This window comes from Gymnodraco acuticeps, unplaced genomic scaffold (assembly GCF_902827175.1).
Source record: "Gymnodraco acuticeps unplaced genomic scaffold, fGymAcu1.1, whole genome shotgun sequence".
Taxonomy (NCBI): Eukaryota; Metazoa; Chordata; class Actinopteri; order Perciformes; family Bathydraconidae; genus Gymnodraco; species Gymnodraco acuticeps.
In genome coordinates, this window is record NW_022989752.1 from 1,138,268 (window position 1) to 1,155,583 (window position 17,316).

The 17,316-nt window shown below is 42.0% G+C and overlaps 1 protein-coding gene across 3 annotated transcripts in view; it reads left to right on the top strand.

Moving 5' to 3' along the window:
- The first annotated feature begins 443 nt into the window (after positions 1-443).
- The window catches only part of kank4 (KN motif and ankyrin repeat domains 4), a 74,237-nt gene continuing 57,364 nt past the window's right edge, over positions 444-17,316 (top strand). Inside the window, exons 1-2 of one of the 3 annotated variants that reach the window (XM_034210822.1) lie at positions 2,818-2,886; positions 3,040-3,061. The gene's annotated coding sequence lies outside the window, so the exon portion shown is untranslated. Of the gene's footprint in view, positions 497-2,779; positions 3,062-17,316 lie in introns of those variants that run through there. The other 2 variants (XM_034210804.1, XM_034210812.1) reach the window with 2 other exon arrangements.

The window sequence follows — 17,316 nt, forward strand, 5'->3', positions numbered from 1 at the left end:
GTAGAACTAAAGAGGAACATATTTGTAATGGCATTGAATTGCAGTTAATCTAATACATTTGTAGTTTTAACCGCAGGACTTACTTATACATTATCCAGTATGCATAACAAAAACAAATGTTTTTATTTTGAAGAGAGTAAACGGAAGTAAGGTTATATTTCGGTGGAATTGACAACAATCCTTCTGCAGAACTCAACATCAAAACGATAAATGTATGCTTTTAACATGATTGAGACGCATGTCCAAACACTTACTCTACACTATACATGTATTACATTCATATAAATACATTTATTTTACATGAACAAACCGAAGAAAACAGCTTGTAACAGTGAACGGTTATAATCGGTTTTAAGGGTCAGTGTTCACCGTCAACCGGCAGGGAGCGACATTGTTCATATAAATGAAGGTTAACGTATCCAGCATCACTCCCTCCTCCACTGGAGCATCTCTTCATCTGACAGGCAGCACAGGCTACCCTTCCGCAATTCTTACGGTAAGACACTATTTACGATTTTCACGATTTCTGCGTGAATAGATAAACTACAATCTGCTTGAAAGGCGAACAGTTAGAGTGGCCTTTCTAATCTCTGTTTCGGTTTATGACGCCTATCAGTTGTAGTGTTTTAATTTGAGTGGGGCTACAGAGTGTTGTTGCTGGCGTGCGTTGTATCATACGGGAAGGTTCGCAGCAATTGAATGTATCCCAAAAAGGATAGGACATGTGTGTCGTTGTATTTCATACAGACAGTATGGGCATTTGTCAACACGATGGTACATGTATGCAGGACGATCCGCTGCTGCTGCTGCTGCAGAGTGGTGCTTGGTCAGCAGCACAGTTGTATTGATGGATATTCAGCTTCCAGAATCCACTCTATTTTCTGGCTTTGCGATCAAGTGATGTTGCAGTAAAATGCTGTTACAGTAGTGGATGGGAGTAAATTACAGTAACAATATATTAGTGGTGGTAGTGATGGAGCTACAGCATGTTATCACAGAATAGGTCATCTCTGTTATGGGTTGGCTTTCAACAGTATCTAACTAAATTAGTGTACTAGAAATCCATGTCTCAGTTGAATTGGGTTTGTAATTATATTATACCCCATGTATGATGAATAATACTTGAATGAAATGGATTTCATCACAGATGTAGTATACAGCAGGCGATTAATCCAGGGAGCACTAGTTGGGAGATGTTATGTTTTCTCACATCCCATCTAAAGCCCTATCAGGAGATGCATTAATATCAAAAGGGATTACTGTGCCTCATCACCTCCTGATAACATCATTTTCTCAAGGGGAGCATTTTTTTGCCTGTACTCTGAACAAGGCAGATCCTGTGCCATGCATGTCCTAAGCTCTGTGAAATCAATGCAATGCCTGGTTTTGATTGGCTATTGCAATACACTGGATGCAACAGGATTGCCACTGAACAAGGTCATTGGACAGATTTGAGAAAATGAAATGGTAGCAGAGATTGAGCCTTCCTGAAAAGGTTTTTTATTGAGACATTCAGAGGACATGAACAACTGATTAAAAGAAGAAACAAAACATCCACCTGTTCCTAATTTAGACAAACTACCACTAATGTGACTGCAAACATTACAGAGATATTGCCACTTATTGGCGGACCCCACAAAAATGTAACCCCTAACCTGAAGGAGTAATGAGGACCATTCTCCATGCACCAAGCAATAGAGGATGTCTTTATCAAGGCCGGCTTTGTCCCAGGAGGCACTGAGCTCTCAGGGCCGGAGCAGCAGAGGTTGGCAGCTCAAAGACCTGGCCCATGACACAAAACACCCCTTCCTCCGGCATCCACCCATCGCCTCCCCCATGAGAGGAACACTGGAGGGAAATGAAAGCATGTTGAGCGACAGGCAATGCTGCACTCCAAGAATGAGAAGCATGCCCTGAAGTCGACTTAAGTTTACCTCTCAACAACAAACCCTCTCTACACACAAACGTCTTCTTTTCGGGTTTTTTTGCAGGCCTGCAGGGTACGGCAGTTTGCTCCTGCCTTTAGTCTAAGCTTAGTAAGCTGGCTGCGGGCTATAGCTTCATATACAGATATTAGAGTGGTATCAGACTTGTCATTCATCTCTCCATAAGAAAGAATATACACATACTTTACAAATGTAAAACTTTTCCTTTTCACAATCACTTAGTGCCCAAAACAAAAGGGTATTTAACACAGAAATACAGAATGACACATCAACCATCAAATGCAATTGTGCTTGATTAACAACTCAAAATTATTAGCTATTTTTGAAATTATTTGAACATTGTCTATATCTTTAGACATAGAAGTGATTTATTCCATCTTAAATCTTTTAGTTGGAAGGATGTTTAGAACCCGGAAGGCGTGACAATATCCAGTATTTTCCAAAGTTAATGAACTTTTTAAGCTCTTTAACTTGGCTTTTTTGCCACAAAGACTGTTATTGCTCTCCTCTCCTATCAGGCACAGTATTTATTTTCACAGAGCGCCCCGGCTGACATCTCACACAGGCTCTTTGGAGTCCAGAGAGGGTGCCTCAAATCTGCCAGTAAAAGCGGGTTAATGAGATCCTGTATGAGTGTATGCAAGTGTGCATAACCTCACATGCATATGTGCATATCAGATCAGGTGGATTTCTCCCTCCTCTCTCTCTCTCGCCCCTTCTCTCTGCATACTTTAGAGCATCTGAGCAACTCCCATCTGATGCATGCTGACGATGTGGGTGTATCCATGTTGGGAAGCGGTAACTCTCGCATCCTACTCAGTCTGCTCTCTACTCTCCGCTCTCTTGTTTCAGCCGGTCTGTCTGCCCTCTAACGTAGTACTCTCCTTTCACTCACCACTATTCATCACCATCCAGGATACATTTACACAAACCCACGCAGGTAGATATCATATTGTCCCAGTGGACTGAAGAGTTTGCCTGATAGATACAAATATATGTATATCACTTTGGAAAGAGCCAGACAGTGGGAATCTATAGTGGTGCTTTTGAAGCTTAAGTTTTCTCCCCAATACGTTTTTTTTTTGTCCCAAAGGATACCACACGCAGCTGCAGAGGTAAGACAAGGATAGATGTGCTCTGCTCTTTTTGCTATTTTCTGGTTTGCACTCACTCTTTCTCAGCCTTTTCTTGTGTACCTCCTTTCTCATCCTCTCCTATTTACTCTATTATCATGAAGTATGTTTTATAAGTTATTATATTCATTCATTCTCTGCTCTTCCTTTTATTTCACAATGTAAAATATGTTGTGGTCTATTTTATTATCTCTGTCTCAGTGCAGTTAATTTAAATGTCATTATTGAGTTGAATCTACATTTTCTACAAACCAGCCACGCTGTTATCCTCTTTCTCTCTGCGTGCTGATAATGTTTATATTCGGATATTCTTGTATCTGTGTGGTAATCAGATGCCGGGAGGCATGCACGTACATATTTGTGCTCATGCTTACAAACATAATGACAAAGGGGATATCATTATCTGTCTGTTTGTCTTTGACGTCTCTTATACCGTTGATCCCTTCTCCGAGGCATTTTTTAGGTAAATTCCCCTCTGGCCTGACTAATGTCTTTCAGCTGGTGCACATGCATATGTTTAAACACACACATACAGTAGAATGCAAGCTAACCAGTCAGTGGATGGAGTTGGAGGAAATAGGGAGTGATGGTTGTTGTTTAGAGGGTTTCATATGCAACTTTTGCATGGTTGCATCCTAGCGATCTGCAGGCATTCACTCCGCATCTTTGCTTCTCTTGCAATTCCTCCATTTCTCTCTCTCTGTTTATGGCAAAACCTTGCTGTCTCTCTCTATCTCTGCTCTTTTATGGTGTGCATGTATTCTCAGTTAGTCTTGGTCACTGCTCTGCCCGCCTGCCACAGAGCATTGTCCATGGTTGGTTGGATAACCGCAGCTACATTAAAAACATTAAAAAGGCAAAGTCTTCCTGTTACATGTGTTTACAGGGTTTGACATTGTGTATGAGTGTGTGTTTTATGCTGCATTCACTGACATTAAGAACTGTCCATCCCTGCTCAGGTTAAAGGCTACATTGTAATTCTTACAAACACAAAAACACACACTTAAAGATCTGGCGGACTTGCATTAGCGTACGTACAGTCTCCCACTGTTTGTGTGTTTATTTTGAATATGTGTTTGTGTGTCAGTGTGATTTTCTTGGAGGTGCAGAGAGGTGACTCATACCAGCTCTCATGCTGGTGGCTGCTAGATGCATTCACTGTAACCTTGCCATGATATGCAATTTGCAAATAAGCATTGTCTGATGAAAGCATGTATCTGTGAAATGTCAACTCTTCAAGAAATGATAACAGATGTTTAGCACATACAGCATGAATATTAAAGGTTATGGACAGCTTTTAAAAAAAATCCCAAATCTCATAGAATTCTCTAAACACCCATTTTCTAAACAGTGGGTCATCCTATCTCCATAACAATTGTCGATTACATTTATCTCCCCCTTAGGCTGACATTTCAAACTAAACTGAACCCCTGATTTTGCAGATTTTTTTTTGGCATTTCATTTGCTTTTATCATTTGGTTTATCATTGTTTAATCACCTACAGAAGGAAAACAATGATTATCTGGTTTAAACTAATTGTCAGGAAGTAGTTCAGTTTGGTCCAGCAGTGGAAACCAGTCTATTAGGGACCAAGCCTTGGGTAGAACTGTAGAGTAAAGGTTTAGCAGCTTAATCTGATGTAAAGTGAATTGAAGCATAGAAACACACACACACACACACACACACACACACACACACACACACACACACACACACACACACACACACACACACACACACACACACACACACACACACACACACACACACACACACACACACACACTGGGCCCACCCAGAATATGTAGCCACTCCAGTGAGCATCTTGGGATGGCTGCTCTGATACAGAGTAAAGCACAGAACACTCTGTTCACGCCATCACTACCCAGCCTAAATACACACACTGCTGTGGTTGTGTGATTGTCATGATGGTAATTATTCTAATTAGTAATCTAAAGTTAGTTGTCAGCAACGACACAAACCACATGGCACACGACACGTTTCCTTCACTCAGACTTTGTAGTGATGTGTCTGGCGCAGTATGCTGCAGGTTGTTTTCTCAGAACGCAAGATGGGCAGTAATGTGCATGGCGTGTGTGAAGTTGGCCGGTGCTAGTCGATGCCAGGCTGTGCTCTGTCTGGACTGGCCGAGTGCCTGGTGCTCCCATGTGGTTCGTTTTCTCCAGACTTTCACTTCCACTGACTTCTCCTAAAGCCATCTGAACCTGTAAATACCTCTGTTGGCCCACACAGCGGGAATGTGTTGGGGCACAAATATGTGTGCTTAGTTAATTACTATGAGTATGGCCAGGTTTACACAGAGACGAAACGGGTTGTATCCGCTACAGTTCTCTATCGTATGGACGGTTCGTCCACACGAGGCCGTAACAGAACCGCGGCAACGGAGCCCTAAAACGATAACGGCTCCCAAGGTGGGTAGATCTGCGGACGAAACGCTCTGGGGGGCCAAACGGCTCCATGTGTATACGTCCTATACGATCATTTCCTGATAACGATGACGCCATAGCCCCGCCTCTCCCCACTTCTGCTGCTCACTCCCGCGTCATTGCTGATGTGTTTTGCCAACAGCAACAACAATGGCGGATCACAGGGTTGCTTTCGCGCTCCAGACGCTACTGACCATGCTACAGATGTTAGTGCAAAAGCTACAGCTCCTCTACCACAACCATCAGCAACAAGTGGACATGGAGAACTACATGTTGCTAAATCCACCGCGGAGAATAAACATAAGGGCAACCAGGCAACCATGGCAACCATGCTCGGGGGATCTTCTTCGCTGCTTTTGGTGTATTTTGTGGCGGAAGTACAGCGCCACTTACAGGCCCGGCATATGTTCTACAGCGTCTCCAGCGGGTCGAGCGGTCTCATGTGGACAGACACGTTTCTTGAGCCGATTCCGTGTGGACGGAAGACTTTTTTGATATCGACTAAGGTGCGTTTTCGTTTTCGTCTCTGTATAAACGTGGCCTTAATGAACCAAAAAACCCACTGCTAAGACAAAACACACCTTGAAAAATTAAAAACTGTTATCGTGTGAGCTTTCGGAAAGTCCTACATGCAAGTGTACTTCAATCTAGCCATGGAGAGACAACACGAGGTTGGGTTTTTTTAAAGTTTATCTTCACAGTAATTCTAGTTTCGCAAAAAAAAAAGAAGTTCTTTCATGGAACAAGTTGCAGAGCCTGGGTTTAGGAGCTTAGGGCTTCTTTGCTGTGCTGTGGGAGGGAGAGGGACTCCCTAAACTCTCAGTGAGTGTCAGTCAAAGAAGCCAAAAAACCCTCACTGGGAACACACAGATACATGAGAGCCAGGAGTCAGCAGGCTCACAGACACACACCAGCTGAGCTAACGCCTAGGGATAGCACTACTAATCTCATTCTGTGTTGACACTCTATGCCTCAGCTGTGCCATGCTTTCACAGCTCTCTCTCTCACCATGTTGGTATCCCAAAGCTAGAGGTGTGCTCCCTCCTATCACTGTCAGCAGAAGGGAGAGTTCACACCGTGCTGGAGGTGTGTGTCTGCTCGGTGCCAGGAGCACATCTGCTCTGCGCACTACAGCTTCCCACAACCTACACCAGTGCACCAGTGCACCACTTCAGGGAACTGTGGGACTTTGCAGAAGTTCAGAAGAAGTGGCACTGTGGGCCTCAGGTGGTTTAAAACGTAGGGGAGATCTGACAGGAGAAATTATCAATGTAGTCTGAATTATTGGATTATCCAACTCCAGTCAGAACAAATGTATTTCCATCTAGTTTGAATGCAATTAATCTTTTTTCTTTAAACTTTCTTCAAATGGTTCATATGTCTGAAATAAAGTTTAAAATGAGAAATGTATGTATGTATGTGTATATGTTCAGTGTTTCCCTAGGATGGAGTCATAGCAGCGGTGCTAAGGCACGTGAGTCCAGCATAATGTGAGTGCATGTGCGAAGTGCGCCCCCTCAATTTGTTTCTATGTGTCTGCCAGCACAAGAAAGGCTCTTGAGGCCTAGTACCAGGGCCGGTTCTAGCCAATTTACTGCCCTAGGCGAGATTTTATATATAAAGAATAAATGAAAAATCTCTACAAAAGACAAATACACTACAAAAACAGAAACTTATTGACATAGGTAATAGATGTCAAAAGGTCTTCAAATGTATTCATTATTGTATGAAAATGTTTGAATTAGGGGGTGGACGTCACATCCTCTAGGGGGGTCCGGGGGTATGTCCCCCCCGGGAAGATGTTTTTGAACATTTTAAAGTATAATGCTTCAATCTGGTGCGCTTTAAGCACACATTACTAGAGACCAGGGGCCTCATTTATAAAGCGATAGACGCTCAAAAAATGGCGTACGCCAGTTTCTACGCAATGTTTGCGATTTATAAAATACTAACTTGACGGAAAAACGTGCGGTCCTCCACGCAAACTCTAACCCATGCGTACGCACTAAGCACAAAAACGGGAGAGACGAGAAACTGCGACACCGTTGGCAGAAGGAAGAATGGAGAGAAATATGTGGAAATAATACCATAAATAAAATGTTACCTCTTATTTATCATATATGAAGAATTCATTTTCAAACATTGATTAAAGCCAATCTTAAAATGATTAAACAAATGCCTGTTTGCGACTCCTCAGTGCACACAAAAACATAACTTGGAGAAATAAATAAATACGGATATGTTATTTAAAACCACCTGGAATATGTTGTGTTAATGTTATGAAATGTTTTCTCATAAATGATGCGGTAAGCAGGAGGACATAATTACGTCTAAACTGACGCCGTGTTGCATTTCTATAGGTTGTAGATACGAGCATGGTTTTATATAGGCCTACTATCACGTTTAATCGTGTTTTATGCCGTTTGCCAAGACTTGATACGTCGCTCGTAAAACACAGGAGGTATGGAAGCTAAGAACACCATATGTGGTAAATTGTACAGCTAATATAGGCCTAACACAACACATTAGTTGTATTTCCTTTAACTGGTGGATATAGGGTTGCTGCGGGGGGGGGTTGAGATGCACAGGCTGCAGTGGAGAGGCTGCGCACAGCTGATCGACAGCTGGGACACAAACCACCAAATACAAACAAATAATTCAGATCCAGTCGTCATGCCTCCACACCGGGGGGATTCCCCGTTCACTTCTTACAGTTTCTCATCAAGGGGGTGTCTCCTGTCCCCGGTACAAACACACTGCCTGAGGAAGGATATGTGTATTGTTTTTGCCATTAACCTTTTTCGGGCCATTTATTTATTTATTTTGGTGGCGATCCGACCTCCATGCTGCTACTCTGGTTCAAACTGCATCCACCAAACAATATGATTTATCTCGACCTCCCCAAAATAACCAGAATCTGACACGGTGTGAGATGTCTTTTTTAGCTGTTCTGTCGTCATTTCCTGCGATCTTCTTCATAAAGTCAGTCAGAATGAATGAATGGGCGTTTCTTTGACTATTTATAGGCAAATATGGGCGTTACGTGAACCCCGCAAAAGCTGCACCGCATTTTGAGTCGGTTGTGATTTCTAAAGGGAAACCGGCGTAGGAAGTGCTGTACGCACTTCCAGTGCGCAATGTTTGGTGAATCGGAAGTGGCGGAAAATGTATGGACCTATTTTTCGGATTTCTACTAGTAAGCAACTTTCCCACGTGAATCCTACGCACGGCGTTATACATGAGGCCCCAGATCTAGGGGGTACAACACCCATATGAAAAAGATCGGTTTACATTTTAATAATCAAATAAGTATAGGCCTATGAACATAACCAATAACCTACCATAGCCAATAACAAATAAATGTAGCTTATTTTATTTTTGTTGTTCATTCATATCTTATTTTACCTAGTTAACATTTATTTATTTATGCATATTTTTGTATCTCTCCAACTTTAAACGATATTTTTGGATTACTATCCTATAGTATTGGAATGATTTCAAACCTGTTTGTATTTATCCTAATAATTATAAAGGAGTGCCTTGGAAATAGGCCTATGTGTTTACATAATTTGTGGTCAAAACGTTTGAGACCCACTGAGATAACTTAGACTAAAATTAACATATCTAAACACTCAGAGAGTCCTTTGCCTCACTGAGCCTCTCAGTCTGACAGGAGAGCTCTCCTCCACCCTGTTTGTAGAAACATCTACTTCTTATATCCGTTAGCGCAGCTAGCACCAGATTCTAATTACAACAGCGCCGGTACTGGTGCACCCTCTCTCTCTCCCTCGCTCACTCCCACGCTCACTCACACTTTCGCTGTGAGCTGCGGGCGCCAGATAAGCCAACATCCCCCACTTTCATCACTTACAGCGCCCATCTTACAGGGCAAATTAAAAGTGCAACCAGGGTGAAAAGGGTGTTACATTTACTTAATTATGAATGTTGTTACATCAAGGCCGAAAATTAGGATGAGCCCCAACGGTCAAAAATGTTTTTTCCCTCCCAGAGCTACCAGCGCAGCGCCCCCCAGACCCGGCGCCTATAGGCGACCGCCTGTGCCAAAAAGCGGCCCTGCCTACATACAGTGACAATGTCTCAAGATTTAGCAAAAATACACCTTTATTGAACATACAGTAACACAAATACTACAAATCCACATAACAGACAATCAAAAATTAAAAAGGGTCGCCACTTATTATTATTTTAATTTTTTTTTTAAATAGTAAAATAAAAAAATAGTGGTAGTACAAATAATGGCGCGGCGCTGCGCCAACACTATTTGTATATAAGGGAAACACATAGGGCAGGGGTCTGCAACCTTTTTGACCAAAAGAGCAATTTTTCCCCCTTTTCCAACCATTTTTTTTGTCTTGAGCCGCAAAACTTATTTGATAGCTTGATAGCTTATAAAGTTGTATTTATTGTTATATCATAGACAAAAACTACAGTATTTTTGCATTTATTATTTATTACATTATATAAAACTGTTAACCTCTAATAAAAAACAAAGAACTCTTATAAGGAGAATAAAAAAAATACACAGGCCTACTTTAAAATAAATCAACACAGCACTTGGGGAGTCCTCTGCACATTTGAAGGAAAAATGGGCCCACTTTGAAATAAATAAAACATATAGCTGCACCCTAAAAAGAGTTAACTGATTGAATTATGACTGAAGATCGTCAGCTGTCTACCTCTTCCATTTTTTTCCTCGATACGTAAAGGCTGCAGCACCTTTGACAACTTCTCTTCACATATCAAACATATCGGTAAGCCAGCATCGTTTGCTTGAAAGCATATAACTCTGCCCACGCAGAATTAAATCCTGTGTTCCTCCGATACTTTTATTTTCTTTGATTTATCCATAGTTCGCTCATCGAGCCGGGGGTCAGGTTATTCGCCTGTAAGTAAAGGCGCTGGCGCGGGACCGTAGCAGGATATGACGCATATTTTAGTTGACCTAATTAAAACCGTTTTGTTTTTTATTTATGTGTCACAGTATCACCTCAAAATACAAGATACGAAACATTTTCAACCGTGCAACAAAATATAAATAGTCCTACAAATCCTTTACTTTATTTCCTTCTTATTTTTGTCTAAACTCAAGGGAGCCAGAGCAGAGGGTTGCCGACCCCTGGGTTAGGGGTTAGGGTTAACCCTGGGATTCCACCGGGTCTGTCTGCGCCGCGTTAGGCTGCACCACGGTTTTGGTCCGACCTCCTCCAGCGTCATACCCAACAGGGTGCGTTTCAGAAGCGGAGCGTCTTGCGTGCCGGCTTGCAGTTTTTGTTGATTTGGGCATATTTCCTGGACAGGCTACTTTGTACAGACAAAGTTAATAATAATTGTAATAGTCCAGTTATAAATGACATGAATCAAAGATGTGTTGCTGTATTTTAGTGGTAAAAAATTCATCATCATCATAATTATTCTATATATAATTTACACATTGCCTGTAAACCGGAGGAGAACGCTGGCATTTATTCTCCTACTTGAAAGACTACGGAGGGATAGGGTCTGCAAAATGTGTTTATTTTGGGGATTGACTGGATGCTCTGAGCGTTCCACTTCCTGCCCAGCACTATGCAACCCCTCGCGTCGTGTCGAAAATAGACCAGCCGCCTATTTTAGCGGAGCCCAGCGCAAAGACGCTTCTGGGACGCTTCTAGCCGTAACGCGGCGTGTCTGGTGGAATAGCACCCATTAACTAGAGTGGCCGTGATCGCTGTGATCGTTGTGAGCGCCGCGGTGCAGCCGTAACACGGCCGTAACACGGCGCAGACGGACCCGGTGGAATCTAGGGGGGTTAGGGTCATGGTTATCTAGGTTAGGTTAGAGTCATCTGCCACAGAAAATATACAAATAAATTGAAGATGGGTATAATAACCAGACACACTAGACCCGGATATAATCAGTATAGGAGTCTCCACTATGGTTCCTGTAAGAAGCGTGTTTAATGCTGTGTTACATTTGGAGCACCATGCTCTTGTTCAGACTGAGGTTGATCCAACCAATTCTCTGTAACACAGAAGTCACTGCCATTGTAGGCACATTTCTGTCTTTACCCCGAAAGCACATATTCTGTTTATAGGAATATCAGCTGGCTAAGATCTGAGCATGGCACAGTCCTACTACAGACTCTGTGCTCACTGCTCTATTGTTTAGATTTTCTTGGCAAACCTTTTTAAGTCATTAAGTTCAGTGTAATTTAAAGGTCCCATGTCATGCTTTTCTGGTTATTACACGTCCCCTTGTGTTAGGGCTGCACGATTTGGGGAAATAATGGAATTGCGATTTTTCTGACAGATATTGCTCATTCGATTTGCGATATTGGTTTTTAAGCGACCCAACGGAAGTTTATTGTAAAATGCGGCCATATCTCCGGCTAGGAAGGTCGTATCAATGTGCTCCCGTCTCTAGCACCCCCCGCAGCCCGAGCTACGAGTTAAATAACTAAACTTACATGAAACTTCCGTTGGGTTGCTTTAAAGTCAAGCTTCAGTTTAAGATGCACCCTGTAATAGATGTAAAACATGTGATGGAGCATTACTAACCTGACTCAGATGGTTTGTTTCACCAAACCATCTAGGAAAGCTCCATTGGAAGCGGTTACGGCTGCTGCCTTCTTGGTCCTCTTAACTGTGCTAATCTGTGAATTTGTGTATGCAAATGAGCTGTAAGGTTTCCCCGATGTCATTGGCTGTCCCGCCCTTGTATCAGCCGAAGAGGTGATTGGATCGACGTCCTCCAATCCCTGCCTGCTTCCGGCACATCTTCCGGGGAGGAGTACAAAGGCCGGGGACGGAGATCATTCGGGAGGCTCTGTGTTGTGAGACAGACGCCTCTAGCCTCTTGCTGTGCTTACTCGTTGTGCTCGATAATACTGTGAATCCTGTTATACTGCTTAGCAGCGTGTTAAAGTAGTGTTCTGTGTTTAGCGTAGTGTGTGTAAAGAAGACCCAGGTTAGCTGAGCGGTTAGCTTTTGGTTGTTGTCAACCGGTATTTGGCCCTTTGTTGGTGCCAGGCTGTATGCCTTATTATTTTGTTCCACAACTATAGTTATAATAAAACTATTTATAACTTTTACCAATCCCATTCTGGTTGTGTTGCTTCCCTTTGGTTCCCCTAGCCCAGTAGGGAACATAATACATGGGGACTCGTCCGGGATTTAAAAAAAAAGAAGCATGTATTACGTTCCCTACTGGACAACAACCAAAATAAAGAGACTCCAAAAGGGAGTTTGACAGATATACACAGTAACAATTGGTACAAACGAGAAACAAAAACCTCACTAAAACGTGGTACATGAAACTGAAAAGGGCTGTAACAAAACACAGCTGCTGCTAGTCAACAGGCGCTAACCGCTCAGCTAACCTGGGTCTTCTTTACACACACTACGCTAAACACAGAACACTACTTTAACACACTGCTAAGCAGTATAACTAAACACAGAGGATTCACAGTATTAGCACAGTTAAGAGGACCAAGAAGGCAGCAGCCGTAACAGAAGCCATTTGGAAAAGTATTTCAAAAATACTTGGCAGGTGATTGGATCAATCTGTCTATCACCTACTATCATGGGCCACTTCTGATTGGTTAACAATGACTGGTACATGTGGAGCACAGCACTTCTGATTGGTGTGGATAACTGACACACAAGAAGATCAACATTTTTTTTTTTTAATTAAAAAGAAATTGCAGGCTTTGCGATTTGATAATTGCATCATTTCAAATCGCGATTTCGATTCAAAATCGATTAATCGTTCAGCCCTACCTTGTGTGTTATGAAGGTTTTTATGCATGTAAATTGGTCCAAATGGACCAATCCGCGGACTTCCTCACACACACTCAATCTTTTCTCAGCTTTCTCTGCCGATTTCTCCGCCTGAGACGGCGGGACGCGGCGAGTCTGTGAGTCTGTGTGTGAGCGCACACACAAACTCCCAGCCAGGCTGCGTGTGTTTGTGTCTCGCAGACGGCCACTGGGCTCACAGGGAGGGGGGGGGGGGGGGGGGGGCAGGAGTTCCAACAAGTGAATACACATACTATACAGAGATCCTGTATGAGAAACCAATGTGAGTTTGGAAAATTGCACAATATAAATCTATTTTAGTATACCTCAACAATGGAATTATGACCAGTAGAAATGGCCATGACATGGGACCTTTAAATTAACAAATGACTGACGAATACTCAGCATTATCTATCCAAAGTGTATAACCGGTATACTGTGAAGGTTGAGATTAATCATTTCATTTTTTCATTTCACAAAAGTAAAGAAAATGGCACTAGATTCTCTTAAATGAGCCTTTTAAGTGACAGCACAAGTTGTAAAAAAATAATCTTGCTGATCTGTTTGTAGTATTTCAAACGTTAATGAGTCATGTCCTTGATGACGCATGATTCTTTTCATAGGCTTAGTTGTGTTATTCCTATTGATCCCCATCACAACGTCAACCACTCGATGATAAAGCTTTATGCAGAATATATAACCAACCAGATGCATCTCTTCAAAGGCCATAGTGGAGCACAGCAGGTGGGCTACCAGTGAGTAAAACATTTTTTATTTCAGTTTTATTTATAAAACTGCTTTTATCGTGTCCCTTTTGTTGTGTTGAACATTGATGAGGAAGAAATTCCAAAGACTTCATTTATTCTATGGATTCTTCAAAAGAGCATCTCCTATTTTCTTGTGAGTGATAGTGGAGGAAACATCCATCTAGTTAGCCTTTTGGATGACAATGCTTTTAATGTTTACCGTGTCATATCTTTGTCAGAAAACGCCACTGTTTCCCGCTGAGATCTGAAAGTGTTTCCAACTCCTGTTAAAAATCAACACTTCTGATCTTATGCGAGTGGGTTATGCTGTGCAGTGTGCATTGTTTCTGAGATCAACAATAGTGCGTGTGTTTTTGTGTGTAGAGTTTCCATGGATGATGTGTGAGTGGGTGAGTTTAGCTGGACAAGGGTCATCGAGGTGGGCTGCAGTTCATAGAAAGGGGCACAATGGAGATCAGAGGAACAATAAGGCTTTCCTTTGTGCTGTAGCTTCTGGTGTGGAAGTGAACAACTACAGAATACTGTTTTAGTAGTTTTTCATGTTTCTGTGATTAACTTTGACCAATTAGTGTGTATAATACAGCTTTATTTCGACGTCCAACTCATAGTATGATTTCAAATTGTTAAAACAGTATCTGGTGGCAGCAAAAGCTTGGATACTAGCGTTTCTTTGATAGCACAAAACAAACAACTCTTAACATCAAAGACTGCCCTACCAAAAGATGATAACATTACTTAACCCTGGTATGAACCTTAAAGAATAAGGGTCAGATGCAGTTTACATTGAGGCAACAACCATGTCTTCAGGTAGAGTTTAAAACAAGTTCCTCCTCTTCACCTCAGCCAGAAATAAAGTCTCACAACCGGACATCTCTCAACTAACAACGGTCAGGAACAATGGCCAGGTCCATCCTTACATTGTTCCCCTGCGTTATAACCCCACCACTGCTCCGTAATGGGTTCCTGGCATTGACAGGCAGGAAAAAACAGAGGCTGTCGTGTGAGGAGCTGAGAGTGCACAGGGGAGCTGGGACTTCCTAATGGAACCTCCACCACCAAACGCTGTGTTTTAATTGGCTGGCTGCAGGAGGAAAGAACTTCCTGTCCAAGTGTTGTTGGAAGTGGCCACTCCCTGCGAAAAGTGAAATACGTATTGAGTGTGCGTATGCATATGTGGGGGTCAAAAGAGGGCTCCGTGTCAATGTGTTGCTGGCTCTGTATTTACGGACGCCTTGTCAAGTAGTAATATGTGTGATGGTGGGGCAAGGTTGTGTGTGTGATTCTTTGAGTGTATATTTGTGTGTATAAATATATAGAGTGTGGATACAGTGTGGTGTTCTTCTTCTTGAGATTTTTGAAGGAATGTTGTTACCTTTGCAGACTTGAGTTCAGTTCTTAATTCACACTTGACATATACCTACATCATGGAAATGTGTAATGCACTTTTATTGCACCACCATGTATTTATGCACACTTTTTGTAAATATTTTTTTTCCCATGCTGTCTTACTGTTGGAGTTTAAAAACATTCCTGTTTTTCCCAAGACTTCAATTATCAGCACTGTACATACTCTGCATCCACATTATAGGTCTGATCCATGTGTGATTGTTACCAGAAATGCAAACATACACTCAATGACTGTTGCTTTATACCTGCATTGTCTCAATCTGCTCTTCCTGACAGCATGAGTGGGAAGGAGAGTATGAGGTAAACCACACATATGTGATAGTCTATAGAGGAATCCATTGTCTTGCTGGCTGCTGTACAACAGTGGAAAGTCTGAGGGATTTTATTGTTGAAGATTTGGTGCTTTTCTCTGTTTTACGTCATTTAAAACTAAATATTGTTAGGGTTTCAGACAGTTGGACAAAGTATTGATTTTAAGGCAGATCAATTGAAAATGTAAATCTTTTTTGGATGCAGCACATATAAAAGTGTAACTTATTTCAGTTTTCAAATGTCAATTTATGGCGAATAACTGACCAGCAATTGATATTGCATGAAAATTGTAAGGATGACATCCTGAAGGAGGAAGGCAGGGCACATTTTTTTCTCAGCAGTGTGAATGTTTTGATGAAAACACGCTGAACACAGAATTTTTATAAGAAAAATAATGGTCAGATAGAGAAAGCATGTCTCCGATATGCAAGCTAAAGAAAAGTTGTTCACACGCACATGTACACACGCACATTCACACTGTTGTTTTTAAGAGACGTATTGCTTTATCAGAGGCTAAAGCACACACATTTAAGATGATGGAAGTAAAGAAAAGCATGAAGAGAGGCAGAAATGAAACAAAGATGAAAGGGGAGAAAAAGGAGACAAGATTTTCTCAGTGTTGGGAAGTGCGCTTGTTTTTATGTGAGTGTGCAAGGCTTGTTTGATGTTCTTCCCATCTTTCAAACTAACTTTGGTGAGATGGCTTGCACTAATGGGTTGCATGAAACTCAGGAATGTAGATCAACAGATGAATGCCTTGCCGCTGCTTATGACTGTTTGTGTGCCTGCGGTGTGAGAGAGTGAAAGCACACTGCAGCAGTGTGGGGGAACATACACACACACAGACATGCACATACAGCTGCTTGTAAGTTGCCAGGTTATGAGCTTCTAGAGGTGCGTGTGTGCCTCAGGAACCTTGTTCGGGTGAGTTGTAGGATGTTTGGCCTTAGTGGAGCTGCTGCCTGACAGGCGGGATTTAATGAGCCCTGAACCTTGTCTGCTCCTTCACCTGTGAGTTTGTGGCCGTTTCTCAATGTCGAGTATACCTGCTGTAGAGCCACTATTTCAAGTATACTACGTCATCGAGTGGCGCCGAATGCTGGGCATTTAACATGCATTTAAACAGTCCTTCGGCGCCACTCGATGACGTAGTATACTTGAAATAGTGGCTCTGCAGCAGGTTTACTCGACATTGAGAAACGGCCTGTGTGTGTATTTTAGTGTCTCACAGCTTCTTGTTGCAGCTGCTAAAACACTAATTTCCCAACCAGTGCACTTCTGCATTTATCAAATGTAGATACACATATCCACAGAGTTCTTAGTGTGTACTGATTTAATGTTCAGGAAATACATGTTAGAGCCAACATTTAATTTTGGGTATGTCATTCTGTAATAACGAAACATACGTTAATCAAGCACAAATTGGAAAGACATTTACATTTACCAGCTGTGTCAAATAACTGTTTTTAACTACAGTTGTTGGCATAAATGTCTCTCTTATATAAATG